The 25994-nt window shown below is 44.1% G+C and overlaps 1 pseudogene; it reads right to left on the reverse strand.

Moving 5' to 3' along the window:
• Positions 1-23525: 23525 nt before the first annotated feature.
• LOC105605926 (serine/threonine-protein kinase 24-like) lies at positions 23526-25297 on the reverse strand (annotated as a pseudogene).
• Positions 25298-25994: the final 697 nt, after the last annotated feature.

Consider the following 25994-nt stretch of genomic DNA (forward strand, 5'->3'; position numbering starts at 1 on the left):
CCCTGTCAAAACTCCATAGGAACCCCGAGATCCGTGTCAGCACTGGAGAGGAACCCTGATATTCCAGCCTCAATTCCAGATGAGGACCTCGGCCCCAGTACCAACTGGAGAGTAATCCGGAGAAGCCCCTTGCAATTCGCATGGAGAATTGACTTTCCTGAGGCAACATGAGCGGGTCCTCGAGTTCCCCGTCATAACACGAAAGGAACCCCAAGTTACCTGCCGCAACTTGAAAGAACCAGGAGGCTCTCCCCTCAATGCGTGATGGGGCCCTTTTCCACTGCGGTGTCTCGAGAGAAAACCCACCTTCCTTCTTGAGCCTCAAAAGTGTCCTTGACACTGGATGCAACTCAAGAAGTTCCTGAAATACCCGTTTCCACTCGAGAGGAACACAGAGTCCCACCACAACTCAAGAAGAGCCCCGTTCTTCCCTCTTCATCTCGAGATGAGTGTCCATTTCCCTGCTTCGTTGGGGGCGGGGGGTATCCCAGTGTTCCCATCGCACCTCAAGAGGAGGCGGTCTCATCTTGAAACGCGAGAGGAACTCCAGGGGTCCTGCCACAATTCTAAAAGACCCCGATGTCCCAATCCACGCCAGACAAAGCTGATATCCCTGCACTGACTTGACTGTCATCCAACTATTGACCCAAAACATGATGGCATTTGTGACAGCTCTGTGGCAACTCAAGAGAAAGCCACCATTCCCTATGTAAACTCCACAGTAAGCTTGACACTACTTTTACAGTTCGAGAGGAGAGCCTATGTGGATGTCTCCACATGAGACAAGGCCTGACTCCCCTTTCAAAACTCCATAGGAACCCCGATTTACATGCCAGCACTGGAGAGGAACCCTTAGGTTCTGGCCTCAATTTTAGATGAGGGTCTTGGCCCTGGTACCGACTGGAGAGGGATCCTGAGAGGCCCCTCGCAACTCGCATGGAGACTGGACTTTCCTGAGGCCACACCAACAGGTCCCTATGGTTCCCATTGTAACTCAAGAGGAATCCCAATTTTCCTGCTGCAACTTGAAAAAACCAGGAAATTCTCCCCTCAATGCAAGATGGGGCACTTTTAGCTGAGGCCTCTCGAGAAAAATCCCACCTTCCTTCTTGAGCCTTGAAAGGATGCTTGACACACTTGATGAAACTCAATAAATTCCCTGACTTATCTATCTTCACTCTAGAGGAACACCGAGGTTCCCGTCACAACTCAGAAGAACCCCATTGTTCCCTCCTCATCTCTAGATGAGGGTCCATTTCCCTGCTTCGTGGGGAAAGGAATCCTGGCGTTCTAATCAAACTTCAAGAGGAGGCAGTCTCAACTTGATACTCCAGAGGAATTCCAGGGGTCGTGCCACAATTCCAAAGACGCTGATATCCCAATCCACTCCAGACAAAGCTGATTTCCCTGCACTGATGCGACTGTCACCCTGATTATCGACCCAAAACACAATGGCAGGTGACAGCAATGTGGCACCTCGAGAGAAAGCCACAAATCCCTATGTAAACTCGACAGGAAGCCTGACACTACTTTTACAGCTCAAGAGGTAAGTGGATGTGCATATCTACAAAAAAAGACAAGGCCTGACTCCCCTGTTTAAACTCCATAGGAACCCCGAAATCCATGTCAGCACTAGAGAGGAACCCTGAGGTTCCAACCTCAACTCCAGATGAGGACCTCGGCCCCGGCACCAACTGGAGAGGAATCCTGACAGGCCCCTGGCACCTCTCAAGGAGACTTGACTTTCTTGAGGCAACACGAGAGGTTCCCTGAGGTCCCCGTCATAACTCCAGAGTAACCCCAAGTTTCCTGCCGCAACTCGAGAAAAAACAGGAGATTCTCCCCTCAATGCAAGATGGGGCCCTTTTCTACTGCGGCATCTTGAGAGAAATTCCACCTACCATCTTGAGCCTCAAAAGCATCCTTGACACCCTTGATGCAACTCAAGAAGTTCTCCAACATACCCGTCTCAACTTGAGAGGAACATCGAGGGTCCCGCCACAACTCAAGAAGAGCCCCGTTTTTCCCTCCTCGTCTCGAGGTCCTTTTCCCTACTTCTTCAGGAAAGGAATCCCGGCGTTTCTGTTGCACCTCAGGAGGATGCGGTCTCAACTTGAAAATCAAGAGGAACTCCAAGAGGTGTGCCACAATTCAAAAAGACCCCAATGTCCCAATCCACTCCAGATATACCTGATTCCCCTGCACTAACTCGACTGTCACCCAGAGCATCAACCCAAAACACGATGGCATTTGTGACAGCCTGCCGGGAGCCTGCATGGGGAATCCCGCCCATAGCAAAGGTCATGAGGAAAGGGGCCTGACAAAATGCAAAGGCAGGATCAGGCCTCAGTGGTCCCCCTGGATTTTCTCGAGCATCTACCCCCAAAACCAGAGTTTGCCTGCTTTACGGTGTTATGCTTTCCACCTACTCTTCTGTCATTAACAGGGGGCTGTCCCCCACCACCATTTTCTGGAAAAAGGTAATTTAGAGCTTTTAGATAATGAGTCTGCTGAGCATGATAAGAGTGTTTCAATCTAAAAACCCCTCTGATGGCTTTCTAGCCTGCCTGAAATGTTTGTCCTGACTCTTACAGCGGCAGATGTGATTGTTTGCAGCCTCCCGACCGCAAGAGGCATGGGAAGCTTAAAACATCCTAGGATATAGGGGCTTCCGAGGAGTCAAGATCATTAGAATAGGACTGATTAAGCATTTCATTGTTGAGCCAGTACTTGCTGCCAAGATTCATATCTTTTCTTTGTAGATATAGTGGTATATATAAAGAACACGTAGTAGCCCTGGCATTAGCAACATTAGATCTTTCAGTTAAGTACTTTATTTATTATAACCCACTTCATCTTTTTTCTACAGGAATGTAACTTTGTTTAGTACTTTGATGGTGATGCGGATTAAAGAAAAAACACTTCAAAGGAAAATGAGTTTTCTGGTTGATAGACATTTATCTAGGAAAAGAGCCATAAAAATCTTAACTGACCCCCTGACCAGAACATGATGTAAAACCACCTAAGACCTTTTGTATACGGGAAGGTATGCAAAAAGAAAGCCTGGTCTCAATAAGGGTCAGGACTGCTGCCCCTGCATAATTCTGCATATTCCATTATTTCTTTATGTACAACTTGGGGTATATAAGCTGCTTTTGAAAATAAAATTGTGGGTCTGGCACCAATGCTAGTCTCCCCCATGTGGTTCTTTTCTCACCTTTTCAGGCTGAATTCTCATCTGGAGCACAGAGGCTCTCCCTGTCTACCTATTTATCCTGGCTTCTAAGACCCACACGAGAAGGAGCCCAAGGCAAGGCAGCTTGAAGACTGGTCGCAGGTGTCCTACGTAGATGGTGCAAGACCCCTGTCTCAGAGCTTCATTGGTCTCCTGTGTAAACCAAATTATTCAGACTCTTTTCTCCAATAATTTCCTACTGCACTATTCTTTCCTAATGTCTCTTTATAAATAAGTCTCTCCTGGCTGACTCCATCCCTGCTTGGAATTCCCTGGATCCACTGGGGCTGGACCCAGAAACAGCCCTGTGGCACCACGAGAGAAATCCACAGATCCCTATGTCAAATCGACAGGGAGTGTGACACTACTTTAACAGCTTAAGAGGAAAGCAGATTTGCCTGTCCCCACACAAGACGAGGCTGACTCCCCTGTTTAAACTCCATATGAACCCCAAGATCCATATCAGCACTGGAGAGGAAGCATGAGGTTCCAGCCTCAACGCCAGATGAGGACCCAGCACTGACTGGAGAGAAATCCCAAGAGGCCCCTCGCAACTCACATGGAGACTTGACTTTCCTGAGGCAACACGAGCAGGTCCCTGAGATACCAGTCGTAACTCAGGAGGAACCTCAAGGTTCCTGCCGCAACTCTAGAAAAATCAGCAGATTTTCCCCTCAACGCGAGATGAGGCCCTTTTCTGCTGTGGCATCTCGAGAGAAGTCCCACCTTCCCTTTTGAGCCTCAAAAGGGTCCTTGACACCCTTGATGCAACTCAAGAAGTTCCCCGACATACCCATCTCCACTCGAGAGTAACACCGAGTGTCCGGCCACAACTCAAGAAGAGCCTCATTTGCCCTCCTCATGTCGAGATGAGGGTCCATTTCCCTGCTTCATCGGGAAAGGAATCCCGGTATTCCCGTCGCACCTCAAGAGGAGGCAGTCTCAACTTGAAACTCGAGAGGAACTCCAGGGGAGTGCCACAATTCAAAAAGACCCCAATGTTCCAATTCACTCCAGATAAACCTGATTCTCCTGCACTGACTTGACTGTCATCCTGCGTATCGACTCAAAACATGATGGCAGGTGTGATAGCCTGCCAGCAGCCAGCATGGGAATTCCACCCATGGCAAAGGTCATGAGGAAAGGAACCTGACAAAGCACAAAGGCAGGATCAGGCCTCAGTGGTCCCCCAGGACTTTCTCGAGCATCTACCCCCAAAAAGAGAGTCTGCCTGCTCTACTGTGTTATGCTTTCCACCTACTCTTATGACATTAACAGGGGGCTGTCTCCCACCACCTTTTTCTGGAAGGATTAATTTAGAGCTTTTAGATAATAAGTCTCCTGGGCATAACAAGGGTGTTTCAATCCAAAAACCATTCTGATGGCTTTCTAGCCTGCCTGACAGGTTTGTCCAGACTCTTACAGCTGCGCATGTGATTGTTTGCAGCCTCCCGACCACGAGAGGCACAGGAAGCTTAAAACATCCTAGGAACATAGGGGCTTATAAGGAGTCAAAATCATTAGAATAGGACTGATTAAGCATTTCATTGTTGAGCCAATACTTGCTGCCAAGTTTTCATATCTTTTTTTTTGTAGATATAATTGGTATATAGAAAAAACATGTAGTAGTCCTGGCATTAGCAACATTAGATGTTTTAGTTAAGTACTTTCTTCGTTATAACCCACTGCATCCTTGTTCTACAGGAATGTAACTTTATTTAGTACTTTGATGGTGATGTGGATTAAAGAATAAACACTTCAAGGGAAAATGAGTTTTCTCGTTGATAGACATTTATTTAGGAAAAGAGCCATAAAAATGTTAACAGGCCCCCTGGCCAGAACATGATGTAAAACCACCCAAGACCTTTTGTATATGAGAGGGTATTGAAAAAGAAAGCCTTGTCTCAGTAAGAGTCAGGACTGCTGCCCCTGCAAAATTCTGCATATTCCATTATTTCTTTATGTACAATTTGGGGTATAAGCTGCTTTTGGAAATAAAATTGTGGGTCTGCCACCAATGCTAGGCTCCCCCATTTCGTTCATCTCTCCATTTTTCAGGTAAATTCCCATCTGGAGCACAGAGGCTTTCCATTTCTACCTATTTCCCTTGGCTCCTAAGACCCATGCGAGAGGGAGACCAAAGCGGGGCACCCTCCACTCTTCAAATGGGTGCCAGTGGCCTACCTAGACATTGCAAGCCCCTTGTCTCAGAGCTTCATTGGTCTCCTGTGTAAACCAAGATATTCAACATCTTTTCTCTACTAATTTTCCTACTAAACTATTCTTTCCTAATCTCTCTTTATAAATAAGTCGCTCCTGGCTGACTCCATCCCTGCTTGGAATTCCCTGGATCCACCGGGGCTGTACCCGGCAATGGAAGTGTGGCAACTAGAGAGAAAGCCACAGATCCCTATGTCAGTTTGACAGGAAACCTGACATGACTTTTAGAGCTCAAGAGGAAGCGGACTTCCATGTCTCCACACGAGACGAGGCCTCACTCCCCTGTTGAAACTCCATAGGAACCCCAAGATCCATGTAAGCACTGGAGAGAAAACCTGAGGTTCTGGCCTCAACTACAGATGAGGACCAACGACCCAGCATGGACTGAGGAGGAATCCCAAGAGGCCCCTTGCAACTTGCATGGAGACTTGACTTTCCTGAGGCAACACAAGCAGTTCCCTGAGATCCCCATTGTGACTGAGAGGAACACCATGTCTCCTATTACAACTCGAGAAAAACGAGAAGATTCTCCTCTCAGTGAGAGATGAGACCCTTTTCCACTTCGGCATCTCGGGGAAAATCCCACCTTCCCTCTTGAGCCAAGAAAGGCTCCTTGACACCCTTGATGCAACTCAAGAAGTATCCCGACATACCCGTCTCCACTTGAGAGGAACACCAAGTGTCCCGAAACAACTCAAGAGCCCCTTATTTCCCTCCTCATCCTGAGAAGAGGGTCCATTTCTCTGATTCTTTGGGAAAGTAACCCAGCATTCCATCGCACCTCAAGAGGAGGCAGTCTCAACTTGAAACTCGAGAGGAACTTCTGGGGTCCTGCCACAATTCCAAAAGACCCTGATGTCCAAATCCACTCCAGATAAACCTTATTCCCCTGCACTGACTCTACTGTCACCCCTAATATTGACTCCAAACACGATAGCAGGTGTGACACCCCTGTGGCACCCCAAGAGAAAGCCACAGATCCCTATGTCAACTAGACAGGAAGCATGACGACTTACAGCCTGAGAGGAAAGCAGACTTGCATGAATCCACAGGAGATGAAGGCTGACTCTCCGGTTGAAACTATATAGGAACCCTGAGATCCATGTCAGCCTTGAAGAGGACCCCTGAGGTTCCGGCCTCAACTCCAGATGAGGACCTCAGCCCAGGCACCAACTGGAGAGGTATCCCAAGAGGCCCCTTGCAACTCGCATGGAGACTGGACTTTCCTGAGGCAACATGAGGGGGTACCTGAGGTCCACGTCATAACTCGAGAGGAATCCGAAGTTTCATGCTGCAACTCAAGAGAAACCAGGAGATTCTCCCTTCAAAGTGAGATGAGGCCCTTTTCCACTGCAGTCTCTCGAGAGAAACTCCACCTTCTCTCTTGAGCCTCGAAAAGCTCCTTGACACCCTTGCTGCAACTCAAGAAGTTCCCCGACATACTCGTCTCCACTCGAGAGGAACACTAAGTGTCCCGCCACAACTCAAGAAGAGCCCCGTTTTTCCCTCCTCATCTCGAGATGAGGGTCCATTTCCTGCTTCTTCAGCAAAGGAATCCCAATGTGTTCCTGTCGCACCTCAAGAGCAGGCGGTCTCAACTTGAAACTCGAGAGGAAAGCCAGGGATTGTGCTGCAATTCCAACAGACCCCATGTCCCAATCCACTGCAGATACACCTGATTCTCCTGCACTGACTCGACTGTCACCCTCAGTATCGACTCAGACCACGATGGCACGTGTGGCAGCCCTGTGGCACATCGAGAGAAAGCCACAGATCCGCATGTCAACTTGACAGGAATCCTGACACTACTTTGACAGCTCAAGAGGAAAGCGGCTCTGCATGTCTCCACACGAGATGAGGCCTGACTCCCCTGTGGAAACTCCAGAGGAACCCCAAGATCCATGTCAGCTGTGGAGAGGAAACCTGAGGTTCCAGCCTCAAGTCCAGATGAGGATCTAGGCCCTGCCACTGACTGGAGAGGAATCCCTTGAGGTCCATCGCAACTCACATGGAGACTTGACTTTCTTGAGGCAACACAAGCGGGTTCCTGAGGTCCCCGTCATAACTCGTGAGGAACCCCAAATTTCCTGCCTCAACTAGAGAAAAACCAGGAGATGCTCTCCTCAACGCAAAGATGAGCCCTTTCTGCCACGGCATCTCGAGGGAAATCCAACCTTCCCTCTTGAGCCTCTCAAGGGTCCTTGCCACCCTTGATGCAACTCAAGAAGTTCCCCGACATACCCATCTCTACTTGAGAGGAAAAGCGAGTGTCTCGTCACAACTCAAGAAGAGCCCCGTTTTTCCCTCCTCATCTCGAGATGAGGGTCCATTTACCTGCATCGTAGGGAAAGGAAACCCGGCATTCCCGTTGCAGCTCAAGAGGAGGCACTCTCAACTTGGAACTCGAGAGGAACTCCAGGGGTCGTGCCACAATTAGAACAGACCCTGATGTCCCAATCCACTCCATATACACCTTGTTCCCCTGCACTGACTCAACTGTCACCCCGAGTATCAACTCCAAATACAATGACAGGTGTGACAGCCCTGTGGCACCTTGAGAGAAAGCCACAAATCCCTATGTCAACTCAACAGGAAGCCTGACAGTACTTTGACAGCTCGAATGGAAAGCGGACTTGCATATCTCCACAGGAGATGAGGACTGACTCACCTGTTGAAACTCCATAGGAACCCCGAGATCCATGTCAGCCCTGGATAGGAACCCTGACTTTCACCCTTACCTGCTGGACAATCTACCCATGTTGGTCACTGACAGTGAGCCTGACTACTCAGCAAGTTGAGCTATGCTCAGAAGGAAACCGGAGAAGGCAATGGCACCCCACTCCAGTACTCTTGCCTGGAAAATCCCATGGATGGAGGAGCCTGGTAGGCTACAGTCCATGGGGTCGCTAGGAGTCAGGCACGCCTGACAGACTTCATTATCATCTTTCACTTTCATGCATTGGAGAGAGAAGTGGCAACCCACTCCAGTATTCTTGCCTGGAGAATCACAGGGATGGGGGAGCCTGGTGGGCTGCCATCTATGGGGTCGCACAGAGTCAGACACGACTGAAGTGAATTAGCAGCAGCAGCAGCAGCAGAAGGAAACAGCTGGAGCTAATCCACAAGGACAGGTAGAATAAGTCCAGGTTGATGAACTCCTGGCCATGCGTGCACTTGAAATTCCAGGTCGTCTTTGAGAGCAACCTTCTGCTGTTTATAATGCCACAGTCCTTTCTTTAGTACATGATGTCCTATGTGTGCTAAGTGAACTACAATTATTCACTGTGTATCTGACTTACAGATCGACTCCTTTAAGTCCTAAGGAATCAATCACTCTGTTGTTCAATTGTTGTTTAGTCCCTAAGTTGTGTCTGAATTTTTGTGACCCTAAATGCCAACTAACTTTACAGCATTCTTAAGGGCTGTCTCAAATGAAATATCTCACATTGGAGAATAAAAAATAAAGCTACAAAGTCGGAGTAATTATTTTTTTTAACTGTATGTCTGAATACACTTAAAAAAAAAAAGGTATCCTCAAAAGTTTTCCAAAAAATGACACAAAAGCATAGGTGAAGTCAACTTAGCCAGAAATAACTATAAATGTGGGCACTTTGAGGTAAATTGAAACAGGTTTAGTATTTCTCTTGGTTTCTAAAAGTCAGTGTCTTTAATTAAAAATAAAACTACATTTAGATGACTGGTGTTTTGACTTCCAACCAAGTTTTATTTCCGGTACAACTATCCAGGCTAAAACACCACTCACGGCAAAACTTGCCCATTTTTATGTGAATGTTTGTTTATACTCAGCTCTCTTAGCTCCACATCATCATGTCCTGTTGTGTTCCACGTTCGTGGAAGTACACTTACATGTTCATTTCACCTTGCTGTAAGTTCTTTCCAAATGTCTGACAGAGAACCTGGATGAAGTGTGAAGGTAGCCATCAGAGAAGTACCACATGCGAACACCCACCACACTCTCCAGGATTATATGATCAGTAAGGTTTCTGAGTGGGCCACACAAGACTCAAAAGATTCCAGTTGGTTTTCTTTGACCTTAGACTTGCCCATGATGTCTTGCATAAGGTTAAGAGTCTGAAGACAGGTGACCTGCTTCCAGATACTAACTCCACCATTTCTTGCTGTGTCATCACAGGCAAAGCATTTAAATCCTCTGAGCCCCAGTTTCTTCTTTCTACCTACCTACCTACCTATCCATCCATCCATCCACCCATCCATCCATCCATTCATCTTCTACCTTCATCTATCACAGCAGGTTGTGGCAGAGGAAAAGAGGAAGTATAAAGAGGGAGGCACTTTGAAAACTGCAAATGCCCAAATTTATAGCAATTGTTCAGATGATGATAGATGGACAAGGGCTTAGGGCCTAGGCTTAAACTTGGGCTTTCTATTTTCTGAGAGTTTCTGGGATTTGAGGCAAGAGTGAGGTAGGGAGCATGGGCCAGGGGATGATGACTCTCCGGATAGTTCCATGAGGTGGTCCCAGGGCCAAGTCAACATGATCGTCATTAAGTGTGAAAGAAATGAGTGCCACACGTGGGAGGAGGAGAGTAGTGGTAACGTGGAATATTTAGTTGGGAGCTGAGGACCTGTTAGACCTGGATCCTGCACTAGAAGGAGGGCAGTAGGAGGAAGTGTGGAAAGAGCCTGAACCAGACCAAATGGAGCCATTTCTGGACCCCTGTTTTTTCATTCTCCTTATGTGCTGTTGTATATAGAAACCTTCAATTTCCTGCTTGGTTCCCCCTTAAAGTAATTCTTTAAACTGTATGTCTCTTCAAATTATTCATTTGTGCATCTTTCAAAATGCATAGTAACAATATCATTTGAAAAAAAAAAAACTATATGTCTCTTCACATGTGTTCAAGTTAACATCTAAGCCATTTCTTCATCAACTTAAATTGTTGCAAAGGATATAACCTCTGGTGAATCAGAAATAGGAAATTTTAAAAATAAAATCCTAATATGACTTCTTCACTGTTTCCAGGACAATCTAATACCACAGCATTTTTATATCTACCATAATTCATTTTAATATACACATACAAGCTCATCTTTAGTAGGCAAAAATTATTTCATTTCCTCCTTAAACTGGTATTTCCACTCTACTTTCTTCACATAATTTTATGTTAATGTGATACATTTTATGCCTAAAATCCTTTCATTGATCATCCATAATTATCTGCAGCAAACATATATATATATAACTTGAATTCAATTTTGTACATTTTAATTTGAAGGTAATGTTTAAATCCTATAGCCAAATAGCTCTAGATTTTAAAGGAATAATTCTAAACTGAATTATCACTATAGGTACTATTAATATGTGATTTATCACACAGTATTTTATTAATATTAAATACAAAAAGTAAAATTTTATTGGAAAATTGTTCATCAGACTTATTAAATTAAGATGCATCTATTTCCTAAAATAGATGGCAATCCTCACCAACATTAATCTCATTTTACAATTATTGTTGTTACGTTTGTTGTATACACTTTGAAACATTTTTCATGAAAATGAACAAGAAAATGAAAGGAACTTTATCATAGCAATGTCCGTTACCAAGCTCCCTCTGATAGGGTAGTCTATCATCAAGATGATTTTTAATGATCTAATTTCTGATGGCTCAATTAAGTCTTCCCTCAATTTTCATGAAAGCAAAGTATTAGAAATCATCTGAGTTGCAAAAAGATTTAATACTAAATCAACAGACTCTTACACTTTCTTTAAAAAACACATTTTATCTGGCACCTGGGAGATGTGTGGGCCCTGGAGAAACTCATCATAGTGAGCAGAGAGAGAGAGGCTGGTCTCACCTTTACGGAGAGGTCTTTGTAGAAAGCAAGACCCTCTGCCCACCTGGGACCACTCACTGCCCCTCAGATCTTGGCAGAGCAAGCTTTGGAAAGGGCACACTGGCAGGCTGTGGATATTCATTTTTTTTTAATCCACGTATTGATGTAACCTTAGCAAGCATTCACATACCGCCAAGCCTGTGGGGGTCCAACTGCGAAGGCCCTCCACCTGCAGACTGTCTGGGAGCTGATTCCCAATGACCTGGGTGCTGAGTCTCCACAGAGCTGTCAACCCTGGACAGTGGGGGATTCCTTGACCTCTCCAGCTGCCATTCTACAAACTGGGTTGGGGCAGGGGTTGGGGGGGGGGGCGGCATTTGTGTGCATTGAAATGTGAGTGATTCTCAGTGAAGATGGAACCAAAGTTGAAAAACATTTGGGAAAAGCTCTCTTTTATTTCCCCCTCTTAGAGGTTTGCAATCAAACCAGAATATTAAATACTAATAACATTCTTTAGTGCAGAATTTTGAAAGCAGTTTGCTGCCCCACCCCAATCTTTTTTCCCAAAGAACACACAGTTATATAGAAAGAGACTTTAAATTATCTGCTCTGATCCCAAGAGCGCCAGATTGAGTCTCCTATGAGATCTATGTGGTCTGACTTGTTCGTGACAGCTACAGGCCTCCCTAGTTTCCAGGGGACCTGAGATTTGTTGTTTATCAAGGGCTGTTAACCTGCTAGGGCAGTGTTACCCTCTGCCCCAGTTTTCCGACTGATGTTACCCATTTTTAGATGGACGTTCTGGTACAACAGGAAGGCTTCTGTGCTACTGATGTAGGGGCAGCACCCACTGCAGCCATGAACTTGAAGCCTGATGATCAGCTCTCAAATAACCACTAGTGGACGGTCAGTTTGGTGCCTCCCTAGCTGTCTTTCTGTGCCGCATGGTCCATGATGGTGTGGGCCAAGTCAAGAGAGGAGTATAAGTAGATGCAGAGTACAATTAAAATCAAACATATATGAGTGGAATGTGTGTGTGAGAAAGAGACTGTATCTCATCATGCGACTGTCTTTATTACATCCAGAGCCACGTGCATTATAATCGTCTGGTTTGAATTGTCCACCTCTTCATTGCCAAGCATGAAGAGTTTGTTACATTACCATGATGAAGATGAGAATACACAGTTCAACTACCCGCTGGGGAGAGACGTCCCTGACGCTGTTCAGTACATGAGAAAGAGGGCTGGGTCACCTGACTTGGGTCCCAGTTTGGAACTTCGCAGGCATTTGATCTAAGACACCACCACTGACAATACACAAGAACAAGTCCCTGCTATCCTTTCCTCCAGGACTTCAAGTTAGAAATCAGTCAATATGCAATGTACCAGTGCTAAACATTTTGGTTATCACAGAGATCCAATCAGACTCTCCACTCTGACAGCAGCTCAGGACTCAAACAAGTCTGTCGTACCTGCTGGGAACAAGGTTCAAGACTGAGCTGGTGGAGCATCTCCGTTCTTGGAACACAGGAACCGTGAAACGTTTCTGCCTGTATCACCGTTTTGCACGCCATCTTCACTCTTCATAGAAGAAGACAGCTGATGAGAACCAGAGGCCAACCACATGGATGACTGATCCAACCTCAAATTGAACTGGATTGGCCCTTGGGAAGCCTCTGCTCTCACCTGTGAAGCTGCAAAATAACCAATGCTTTTTTAAAAAGCTTCTGCTAACCGAGGAGAACAGAACTCAAAACAGCTGGAAGGAATGAGATAAGGCATCAAAACCAATCTTTGATCTGAAAACCACTGGAGATTTCCTGGGAAACTATCCTCCAAAACTCCCTTTTATGGGAAGACAAGGGGAGTAGAAATCAAACGGTTTGCCTACAGGTGAAGGGGGAGAGCTCTCAGCACTTCAGGTCATGGATTCTAGATGTTAAGGTTCAGAGAAACCTGCGGGGAAGTGCCAGGGAATAAACACAACAGCGAGTCTGTGAGCAGGATACTCTACATGCTCAATGAAACCTCCTGGACAAATTTGGCTTAAATATTTTCTTTTTAATGCTTTGTAGGAGGGCTGGTAAGAAGAGATGGGTGAGGAAAACAAAGTAACAAGATTCCAATTTCTTCCATGTAATGAGGTAGGCAAAATACAACCTCAAACAATAATATGTCTAAGTGTAAATCTTAAGGAATATAGCTTTCTTTATTAAACAAGAAGTATGGGGTCTCACAGAGTCTGACATGACCGAAGTGACTTAGCAGTAGCAGCAGCAACTTTTAATTACACTAATCTTCCTCCTTTGGTTTCAAATTGTCCTGATCCTCTTCTTAAGATGCTTATTGTCTATGCCCTTCATGTGTCTTATGATCATAATTTTAACTCTTTAAAGCAGCTGGATGATATAAATATGGATCTGTGAAAAATATGTCATGTCAATCTTTCCTACCATTTACCAACTTATTAATTTTTTAAAACTATGGTACAATTGATGCAAGAACACTGAAAAAACCAGATGATGTTGCTAAACTTGGAACTTCTGGCTTCTCATCCTTTATAACTCCTCTGAAGGTTGTTAACAAGATTATTCTTTTAATCCCTTTGCCACTCTGCCATCTTTACTGTAGGTTTATGGATGTTCATAACATCCTTGCTTAACAACTATTCTAGGAAGCAAATTCTGTTCATTCATCTCAAATATACTGTTCATTCCCATCACTCAGGGCCCAGGCCATGTCCCAGCCCTCCCGACCTAGTCTTCTCTCCAGACCACACTAGCTCACTTCCATGCTACTTCCTCCTAAATTCCTGCCACACTCTCTTTGATATCATTGAAAATTCAAAACTTACCACCTGACATTGTCATTCACATATATATACTATATATAATATGTAAAATATAGTATGTAAGATATATGTAAAATATAATATAGAGAAATTATAAAGAGTCCTTGAAATAAAGAATTCCACTGAATTGGTTCCAGATGACTTGGTGTGTTTCTTCTTGTCCTCTACTTGTATGACAGTCATTTGAAATTCTAGAACTGCAAGAAAGAGAGGACTAGGATCTTGCCTCCTGGAGCTCCCGTGGCAGTACTTTTATCCAACTTCCCTGGTCTCATGCCCCCTTGAGCTCTCCTGTCTCTCTTTCTCTCTTTCATGGCCCACTATTTTATTTTTTTATAGGTTTTTCTACAATATTTTCTCTTTACCTTTTTTTTAAGTGTGTTTCATCACTTCCATTCTTTACTGTTTAATCTTTCTCAGAAGCACAAGTACACACACACACACACACACACACACACACACACACACACACGTTCCCATACAAGCTCTGTGTTTAGGTGCTGTTTGGGCTGTCTCTGTGTTTGACTTACATTTTCATATTCCACAATATTACCACATGCCAGGAGAGGCAACCATTTTCCTGTCTGCTTCTCCTTTTGACCCACATTACACTAAAATGAAAAAAAAAGGAAGTGTTGCAGACAGACCACTGAATGCTTTAAGATGATGGCCTTTTAGACTTACATCTCACATTTTCCAAAGCATCAGAACCCTGGCCAGTCATTTGGCACCTTCTGCAGGACACAAAGAGCCACAGGCTAGGAAAATCAGATCTGATTTAATGAATCTGATTGAATCTGATTTAATTCAAGGTGGCCACCACATACCTAGACCACTCTGAATAAACCGTTTCCTGCTGTCGAAAATAACTATACTAACCAAAGCAATCTACAGATTCGACGCAATTTGTATCAAATTACAAATGGTGTTTCTTGCAGAACGAGAACAAAAAATTTTACAGTGTGTATGGAAATACAAAACACCCTGAAGAGCCGAAACAATCTTGAGAAAGAAGAGCAGGCTCCCTGAATTCAGAGTATAACACAAGCTATAGTAATCAAAACAGTGGTACTGGCACAAAAATCAAAATATATTGCATAGATCAATGGGATAGGATAGGAAGTCCAGAGAGAAACTCATGCACCTCTGGTCAATTAATCTAAGACAAAGGAAGCAAGACTATACAGTGGAGAAAAGACAGCCTCCTCAATAAGCAGTGCTGAGAAAACTGGACAGCTACATGTATAAGAATGAAATCAGAACACTTCCTAACACAATCCACAAAAATAAACTCAAAATGGATTAAAGACCAAAATGTAAGGATAAACATTATAAAACTCTTAAAGGAGAACATAGGCAGAACACTCTCTGCCACAAATTATAGTGATATCTTTTTTGACCCATCTCTTAATTGTAATGAAAATAAAAACAAAAATAAGCACATGGGACCTCATTAAACTTACAAGCTTTTGTACAGCACAGGATATCATAAACAAGAGAGAAGACAACCTACAGGATGGGGGACAATATTTGCAAATGATGCAACTGACAGGAGATTAATCTGCAAAATATTCAAGCTTTCCAGGAGTCATGTACACATGTGTGAGTTGGACCATAAAGAAGGCTGAGCGCTGAAGAACTGATGCTTTCAAACTGTGGTGCTGGAGAGTCCCTTGGACAGCAAGGAGAACAAACTAATCTTAAAAGAAATCAACCTTGAATATTCATTGGAAAGACTGATGCTGAAGCTCCAATACTTCAGCCACTTGATGCAAAGAATCAACTTATTGTAAAAGACCCTGATGCTATGAAAGACTGAGGGCCAGAATGAAGGGGGTCACATGGGATGAGATGATTAGAAGGCATGTTTGATTCGATGGGTATGAGTTTAAGCAAACTCTTGGAGTTGGTGAAGGACAGGGAAGCAAGACATGTTGCAGTCCATGGGGTCACACAGAGTTGGACACGACTGAGCAATGAAACAATAACATGCAGAGGTTCACAAGGAAATGTGACTGTAAGGGGTGACTACCACTGGGGGTTGATATCAGTCAGTTCAGTTCAGTAGCTTAGTCGTGCCTGACTCTTTGTGACCGTATGGACTGCTGCATACCAGGCTTCCCTGTCCATCACCAACTCCTGGAACTTATTCAAACTCATGTCCATCGAGTCAGTGATGCCATCTAACCATCTCATCTCTGTCATCCTCTTTTCCTCCCGCCTTCAATCTTTCCCAGCATCAGGGTCTTTTCCAGTGAGTCAGTTCTTCAAATCAGATGGCCAAAGTATTGGAGTTTCAGCTTCAGCATCAGTCCTTCCAATGAATATTCAGGACAGATTTCCTTCAGGATTGATTTGTTGGATCTCTTTGCAGTCCAAGGAACTCTCAATAGTCTTCTCCAACACCACCATTCAAAAGCACCAATACGTCAGTGCTCAGCTTTCTTTTCAGTCTAACTCTCACATACATGTATGACCACTGGAAAAACCATAGCTTTGATCAGACAGACCTTTGTCGTCTAAGTAATGTCTCTGCTTTCTAATATGCTGTCGAGGTTGGTCATATATTTTTCTTCCAAGGAGCAAGCATCTTTTAACTTCAAGGCTGCAGTCACCATCTGCAGAGATTTTGGAGCCCAGAAAATTAAAGTCTCTTACTGTTTCCATTGTTTCTTCATCTATTTGCAGTAAAGTGATGGGACTAGATGCCATGATCTTAGGTTTCTAAATGTTGAGTTTTAAGCCAACTTTTTCACTCTCCTTTTTCACTTTCATTAAGAGGCTCTTTAGTTCCTCTTTACTTTCTGCCATAAGGGCGGTGTCATATGCATATCTGAGATTATTGGTATCTTCCCAGCAATCTTGATTCCAGCTTGTGCTTCATCCAGCCCAGCATTTTGCATGATGTACTCTGCATATAAGTTAAATAAGCAGGGTGACAACATAAAGCCTTGACGTACTTCTTTCCCAATTTGGAACCAGTCTGTTCCAGTTCCAGTTATTGCTTCTTGACCTGCATACAGATTTCTTAGATGCAGGTCAGGTGATCTAGTATTCCCATCTCTTTCAGAATTTTCCAAAGTTTTGTTTGGCTTTGTTTTTGTGATCCACACAGTCAAACGCTTTGGTGTAGTCAATAAAGCAGAAGCAGATGTTTTTCTGGAACTCTCTTGTTTTTTTCTGATGATCCACTGAATGTTGGCAATTTGACCTCTATTTCCTCTGCTTTTTCTAAATCCAGCTTGAATATCTGGAAGTTAAAGGTTCACATACTATTGAAACCTGGCTTAGAGAATTTTGAGCATTACTTTGCTAGTGTGTGAGATGACTTCAATTTTGCGGTAGTTCGGACATGTTTTGGCATTGCCTTTCTTTGGGATTGGAATGAAAACGGACATTTTCCAGTCCTGTGGCCACTGCTGAGTTTTCCAAATTTGCTGACATGGTGAGTGCATCACTGTAATAGCATCATCTTGTAGGATTTGAAATAGCTCAACTGGAACTTCATCACCTCCACTAGCTTTGTTCGTAGTGATGCCTCCTAAAGCCATGGCTTCACATTCCAGGATGTCTGGCTCTAGAGGAGTGATCACACCTTTGTGGTTATCTGGGTCATGAAGATCTGTTTTGTATAGTTCTTCTGTGTATTCTTGCCACCTCTTCTTAATATCTTCTGCTTCTGTTAGGTCCATACCATTTCTGTCCTTTATTGTGCCCATCTTTGCATGAAATGGTCCCTTGGTATCTATTACTCTCTTGAGGAGGTCTCTAGTCTTTCCCATTCTATTGTTTTCCTCTATTTCTTTGTATTGATCACTGAGGAAGACTTTCTTATCTCTCCTTGCTATTCTTTGGAATTCGGTATTGACGCAGGTATATATTTCCTTTTTTCCTTTGCCTTTCACTTCCCTTCTTTTCTCAGCTATTTGTAAGCCCTCCTCAGACAACCATTTTGCCCTTCTGCATTTCATTGTCTTGGGGATGTTCTTGATCACTACTTCCTGTACAATATCATGAACCTCTGTCCATAGTTCTTCAGGCACTCTATCGGATCTAATCACTTAAATCTATTTGTCACTTCTACTGTATAATCATAAGGGATTTGATTTAGGTCATACCTGAATGGCTGCAAAGAATGTAATCAATCTGATTTCAGTATTGACCATCTGGTGATGTCCATGCCTAGAGTCTTGTTTTGTGTAGGTGGAAGAGGGTGTTTGCTATGACCAGTGCATTCCCTTGGCAAAACTCTGTTAGCCTTTGCCCTGCTTCGTTTTGGACTCCAAGGCCAAATTTGCCTGTTACTCCAGGTATCTCGTGACTTCCTACTTTTTCATTCCAGTCCCCTACCATGAAAAGGACATCCTTTTGTGGTGTTAGTTCCAGAAGGTCTTGTAGTTCTCCATAGAATGTTCGACATCAGCTTCTTCAGCATTAATGGAATTCCTGGGAGTTGATATACTACTTAGTAAATGATAAGAAGTAGGAGAAAAAGGCATCTTCTAAATAACAGGTGACTTGGGTGAGGCACTTATGGGAGAACAAATAACATTTAGGAAGGATAAATGGTACCTTAGGAGGATATATGGGAGTTAGGGGAGTTTTGTTGATAATGTCTGTTTGTCTGGTCCTATCTCAAAAAAAAAAAAAAAAAAGTCTTCCAAGACTTTTTCCAAAAAGCAAACCAAAAATAGATAGATTGGTAGATAGGTAAAGATAAGGTGAAAAATCTTAGGCAAATCCTATTTATCTAGAGGAACTTTCTCTAATTTTAACTCTGTCTCCAAAAGTAAATCAAAAGTCAACTAAAACTGACTCAAATGCGTTCCTTTCTATAGTTGAATAATACAGAGCTTCTTTATCCATTCATCTGTTGATGGACATCTAGGTTACTTTCATGTCCTAGCTACTGTAAGTAGTGCTGCAATGAACACTGGGGTACATGTGTCTTTTTTGAATTTGCTGTATGATGCAGGGAACCCAAAGTTGGTGCTTTGTGACAACCTAGAGGCGTCAAATGGGGAGGGAGGTTCAAGAGGGAGGGGCCATACGCATACCTATGGCCAATTCAAGTCAATGTTTGGCAGAAACCATCACAATATTGTAAAGTAAATATCCTTTAATTAAGAATAAAAATTATAAAAAAGTTAATTCATGCAAAAAACTCAGGCAAATCTTATTTCTCCATGAGGAAAGGACTATGATTCTGTGTTTAAAGTTACATATAGTAAGTTTATGCCACTATTAACAATTGTAACACATCAAAACATTGACGAAAGCCATAACAGCAGTATCTAAATATCTAGGTAGAGATAAAAACTGGAAAGTACAAAAATGCTATCAATCAACACCACTAAATATTAATGACAAGTCTGCTCGTTTGGGTGCTGTTTAAATAGCTGGTATTAAAGCTCAGTCTGAGTTTATAAAGGGCGTCCCTGGTGGCACAAGTGGTAAAGAATCCACCTGCAATGCAGGTGACCTCGGTTTGATCCCAGGATCTGGAAGATCCCTTGGAGAAGGGAATGGTTCCCCACTCCAGTAGTCTTGCATGGAGAATTCCATGGACAGAGGAACCTGGTGGGCTACAGTCCATGGGGTCACACAGAGTCAGACACAATTGAATGACTAATTGAATGACTAATGACTAATTGAATCACTTAGAATATAGAAAACTCAACAGTGCTGATGTTTAAATCTGCTAAAAAGTAAGGTAGATGCAGGGAAACATCACTTAAAATGCTACATAAATTTTCATCATACACACAATACAAAACTAGATTCCTTTAATAAATATTTTATCATCGCGTTTAATGGGAAACAACAAAATGTGATGGAAACGGTCCAGTAGAGAAACTTTTCCTATTTATCTTTCTAAATCATGTATTTTTCCTTTCAACTCTGTATATCTTGTTCTTCTGTTTACAAAAGTAGGTCATCACACATATTTGACACATTTGTAGATCCTCATGAAGACACTCTAAAGGCATCAGAGGCAAACTGAGCATCAACTGAAAGAAAAGGAAAGAATTATATTCTTTACCTAAAATACTCGGGTTAACTAAGATTAGTAAAACAAACAAACAAACAAAAAACCTGAGACCTTTCCTAGTATTCTGAAAAATGAAATATATCTATACATGACACAGCATAAAATACTAATCAAGATTACAATTTTATAATCTACTTATGGTCGCATGTGGGGCTGAGTATCAGAGCTCCTGGTTTTCTCATTCTTCATTCATGTACTCATGCAATTGAGTGACTTGATGAATACTCATGTATTTGTGCAAAGGTTCTGTGACAAGCACTGGAATTACAAGATGAAGGTGACCCAGTCCACCCTGAAAAATGATATGCCCTAAACTGGAAAAACAGACAAACAGGCAATTTCCATACAGAGTCACACATACTAAGATATAAAAGACGGCACAAGGAACATTGAGGAGAGGAAGCCAGCTTTGTGTCAATACTGCCAGCTCTTTGGTGGAGGTGATATGTATGTAGCTACTTGAAGGACAGGAAAAAGTACAAGAGATAGAGGGGAGAAGCACGTACAAAGACTGGAGGTGAGCAAGCGAATTTGTGGGATCCTACACAGCCTGGCTAGTTAGACGCAGAGCTAAGCGGCAGAGTAAGCTGGTAAAGAGATAAGGCCAACTACTTTGGCAGGACCCAAATTGATGTGGGTGTTTGGAGCATTTCCTAAGGGTAAAAGATAAACTGGTAACGTATCAGGGGCAGAGAAATTTTAAAGTCACCCACCAAGTGACAGCTACACAAACGTGACTGCTTGAGTCTGGGTTTCCTAGCCTTAACCACTACCAGACACTTGAGAAGTTGATGAATGCCACGTTTTCTGAGAATAGTGTCAGGGTGTAGGAAGACAGCTCCACAGGGATGGAGGAAGCAGAAGAAGAATACAGCTAGAAATAAAAAGAAATACACAGACCTTCAGAGACTGTTTTTCAAGCTATGGTACATGATGAATAAATGAAGAGGGATATTTTTCACTATGACTGCTCATGTTTTCACATTTTTAATTAGCTATGTATAAAAAAATATTTAACATAGCATCTGTTATCCAAACAATGGAAAGAGATGCCATTTATTGTTTACAGTGATTTCAGAAATCAATGTCTAAATTTAATTCATACATTTTGGCAACATATCTTCTCTTAGTTCTCTAGCTATGCTCCTTGTCCAACTCCCGCTGCATCTGAAATAAGTCAAATATTTATCTTTAAGATAAAAAGTTATATGTTTATAACTTATTAAATGTGACTTTTAAATAATACTTTTAGAGAATAGACCTAACCTGAAGATTACCTCAGTATACAAAGAAAATCACATTTTAAAAAAAAGAAAATGAATTCCTACTTATTCTGCTTATAGATAACAGAGAACATATATATGGAATGCTATTTAGATTAATCTGATAAAAAGTACAATAAATATCAGTCTATCAAGTACACATAATTTCAGAGAATTAGGGAATGACCCATAATCCTCGGAATGAGCCACAAGATTACTATCTTTTCCCCTAAAAGCTCCTGGCCTAAATATGTACTTCTGAGACTTTATTTTGATTTCTAGGTGAGTATCCTGTTCAAATGCAGGAAGTAGTTTGAGTCAAATGTTAGTAAGGAGAACACATCTGTGATTTTCTTTAAACTTTTCCATTTACCGAAAACACAGAAAGGTGAGAAAATTATATACAAGAAAATAATGTGCCAGCAAGATTTAATTCTGAAGATGTTTAGAGAGAAGGATTCTCTCATAAGCGTTAGTTTCCGAACTACGTCCCATAGAAGGGGAAGGTCCTACAGGGGTCACTGCAGGGGTGAGGAACAGAGAAGTCACTCTTTAGCTAAATGGTTCTATACTTGTCTCCATTTTATATAACATGGTTCCACGCAGAAGTTTTTTTTAGAGGAAAGGTTGTTTTCTTTGAAGAAAAAACTTTTGTAAGATATGAGACTCATTGATTTACTCAAAGTTCGTAATTCTACAAAAGAAGTAACAAAGCCAATGGCATTCTTACTGAGTCTTGTACCAGCTACTTCCTCAGGTCAAGAAAAAACACATAGATTTTTCACTATTACATGGACAGAATGAATATATAAATCCTTCTTATATAATTAAACAATGCTTGTGGCATGACATGACTTTCAAACTAAATTATATGCTTTAAAAGCATAAATAAGAATAAATCAATAGCAAATTCCTATTTGTAGCAGTTGATATAGTTAATTTAGAAAGGATAAATATTAAAAAAAAAAAAAAAACAAGACAGGAACTTGAAGGAGAAAATCTTTATTTGAATCAAGCAGGCCAAAACTGAAGAGATTCGTCATTAAAAGGATGTTCATTTCCTCCAGATAAAACCTGATTAACTAACTTAACACAAGTCAACAATGAATTATCCACATTTTGGGTTATTTAGAGAAAAATTTAAAACATGCAACAGATCTCTACTGTCTAGCATACTTCTATCCAAGCTCTCATCATTAGTTAGTTTATACAAAAAATATGAGTGTAATCTCAATTATAATCTAAATCTGATCAGAAATTACAGTTGAACTTAATTTCCTCAGTCTGAAGTTTCAAGGGGAGAACTTATACTCCTACCCTTCATATGAGAAGAGAGATTTATCTAACGGGTGAGTTTGGGACAAGGAACTAAGAAGTGCTTGCTTGGTTCCAAATCTCTTCTTTTTTTTTTTTTTTCCTGTTATAAAATTTATTCGTGAAAGCATTCAGACATGTTGAGGTTTCAAAAGATGATATGCAGGTTTCACTACAAGATGCAACAGAAAACCCTCCTGGGAGGATAGGCCAGCTGGTGTGGCGTGACATGGGCCAGGCGCTCCAGCCAAAGTGAGACAAGGACGCTTCATTGGGGGGAAACTTGAAATAACTTAAAGCTTCATGAGGCGTGATATGTTTCCATTTAAAACACTTAAAAAATAGTACCATCAATGAAAACAGGAAAATCAACTTCTAAGTGTACCGAAGGGGTCTTAGGGCACACAGGAGGAAAAAAAAAAAAAATCTGCATTTGCTGAGGTACAAACAGCGGGAGTGTTCCCGAAGAGGGGCATTTAATTATTATTAATGGCAAATCCTGCAGAAACAAAATAAAACCCAAATCACTGGTCACATAATTCAAAATTTACATGTAATAAAGGCAAGGCAATAGACTCAAGTTATGACCTGTCAAATATTTACTCCACTGACGGTATCTACAGAAGCACTTGGCTGATGTGTACACAGTGATTCCTATGCACTCGGAGAGGGTTTCCGTAAAAATGACACTATTTACAAGTCTGTACACTGACCCACCAGAGCGATTTCTCTGTCTCCTGGGGTGGGCGGGGTGGGGGGGGGGTAAGGAGGGGGGCGGGGGGTGCTTATCAACGTAAAGCAGGATACCTGAGGTTTCATTTCTTCAGTCGCCTTATCATAATCCCAGATATACATTTCAGGGTTTATTTTTTTCAAAGACACTTTCCTTGATATGTGCACTATGGTTAAAATTAAAAACGAGAATAATAAAATAATCGCTTGGAGGAGCTGGCCTTCCCCCATCCCATCCGGGAGTCCATCAGGCCCCAGGCCAGCAGAGACGGGCTGTGGGGCCCTGGACAGGTGACCCTGTGGCGGGAACGGGCCCCTGATGGTGCGCCTCTTCAGCGGAGTCAGTAAAGGCTCTTGTTGAGTTTTGAAAAGGAAGAGGGTGAAGAAGGAAACAAAATAAAAGGAAAAACAAAACCCCAAATGCCAAAAGGATTTCAATGGGATGAAGTTCCTCCACCACTTAGAGAATATCTCTGCAGCCGCTGCACCAGCTGGGCCACCATGGTGTCCGAAATGCCGGGGCAGGCCTCCTCCGCCAGGTAGATGGCTCCGCTGCAGCTCCTCGATGGAGCCCAGATTTCCACCGCATGCCTGGCTCTTCTCCTTCAGCTCTGCAAAGAGCGGATAAATAATTGTAGATAAACACTGAGAGAAAGGCCTCTTTGGGATGTCTTTCATCTTGTTTCTTTCCAGATCCGATGGCTGGAGAGCTCCGTTCTCCAGACTCTTTGGATCCTTCTCCCGAATCGTGAAGATCCAGTCCCCCGAGTCGCTGCCTCCAGAAGCCTGGCCGTCTGTGTCCGTCTCCGTGTCGGAGTCTTCCAAGCTGGAGTCTTCATGGCTCTGCTCAGCCTTCCACCTCTTGTACCTGTCGATGAGCTCGGTCAAGTAGGAGGTTTTCTTTGCATTGTGGATTATGAACTTGTGCTTCAGTAACTCCTTAGCAGTGGGTCTAAAGCTCAGCTCCTTGTTCAAACAGGCCTCCACGAACTCCTTGAGGGGTTTGCTGTAGTTCCCTTCCAGCGTCGGGGGGTTGTTCTTTGGGATAAGGAATAGGACCTTCATGGGATGCGGCTAGGAATGCGGCGGCTCCCCCTTGGCAAGCTCGATGGCCATGATGCCCAGGGACCAGATGTCCACCTTTGAGTCGTAGGCTGACTGCTTGATAACCTCGGGTGCCATCCAGAAAGGGGTGCCCACGAAGGTGTTTCTCTTTATCTGGGTGTCTGTCAGCTGGCCCGCCACTCCAAAGTCTGCCAGCTTCACCTCAGAGAGCAGAACGTTGGCAGCTTTAATATCTCTGTGAATTTTCTTCTCTGAATGCAAATAATCAAGTCCTTTCAGTATTTCTCTTAATATAGTAGCAATCTGGGTTTCATCTAAAGGGCCAGGTTCTAAAAGGTACAGTGCAGAAACCCTGCCAAGATATTCCATTATTATCCACAATTCAGTGTCCTTCAGGTAGGATCCATAATATTTGGTTACGTAGGGACTGTTGCACTGACTCAGCACTGTGATTTCCTGCTGAATGTCCTCGATCTCGTCTTCTGCCTCCTCCAAGTCAATGATTTTTATGGCGACCACTTTCTGAGTCCGATTGTCAATGCCTTTGAACACCTCGCTGAAGGAAGCCCTTCCCGATTTTCTCCAGTTTGGTAAAAAGCTCTTCGGGATCTGCTTTTAGGTTCTGCATGCCGGGCAGGCCCGACTGCACCGGGGAGTGAGCCATGGCGGTCAGGACTGCCACTTCCTGGGACAGGACGGCCGGGCCGCGGCGATCCGCGCGGGCGACAAGGCCCGCGGGCAGCGCGCAGCCCTCCTCGGGCGGCCGAGGGCGGGAGATGGGGGACCGGCCGACCGGAGCCCGAGGCCACCCTAGCCCCCCGTGGGTCCTGGGCCGGGCGGCGGGCTCACGGGCGGACGGCGTGCCTCGTCTCCATGCATCGCGCCGGGGACGGGCTGCGAGGAGCGCGGGGCCTCCCTGCGAGCGGCCGCCCTGCTGCTGCTGCTGCCGCAGCCGCCGCTGCTGCTGGACTGGAACCGGGTGGCCTGGGCCCACGCTCTGGCCCCTGGAGCTGGAGTGGGGCGCGCACCGCCGGCCGAGCCCGCGAGCGCCGAGCGCGCCCTGGCCCGTCCAGGCCCGCCGCCCCGCGCCCGCCCCCGCGGCCGGGCCGGGGACCCCGCCCCGCGCTTCCGGGAGGGGGAGGAGGCTTGCGGCCGCCGGGCGCCCTAGGCCGCAGGGTGCGCGCCGCCGCAGGGCCGGGCCTGGTAGAGGTCCGCGCGGCTCCCGCGGGCTAGAACAGGTGGAGGGGGACGCGCGGGCGAGTGCGGAGCTAGGGGCCTCAGTTAGCAGGGAGGCAGAGGTCCCCCCCGGTGGTGAGATGGGAGGGCGCGGATCTTCCGAGTCAGGGATGGGCCATGTGCCCACCCCGCCCTGCAGGCCCGGGCCCCAAATCTCTTCTTTGAAAAGATGTTATGTGCCCACAGCACTGTGAACTTGGGTCTGCAGTAG

This window comes from Ovis aries, chromosome 4 (assembly GCF_016772045.2).
Source record: "Ovis aries strain OAR_USU_Benz2616 breed Rambouillet chromosome 4, ARS-UI_Ramb_v3.0, whole genome shotgun sequence".
Taxonomy (NCBI): Eukaryota; Metazoa; Chordata; class Mammalia; order Artiodactyla; family Bovidae; genus Ovis; species Ovis aries.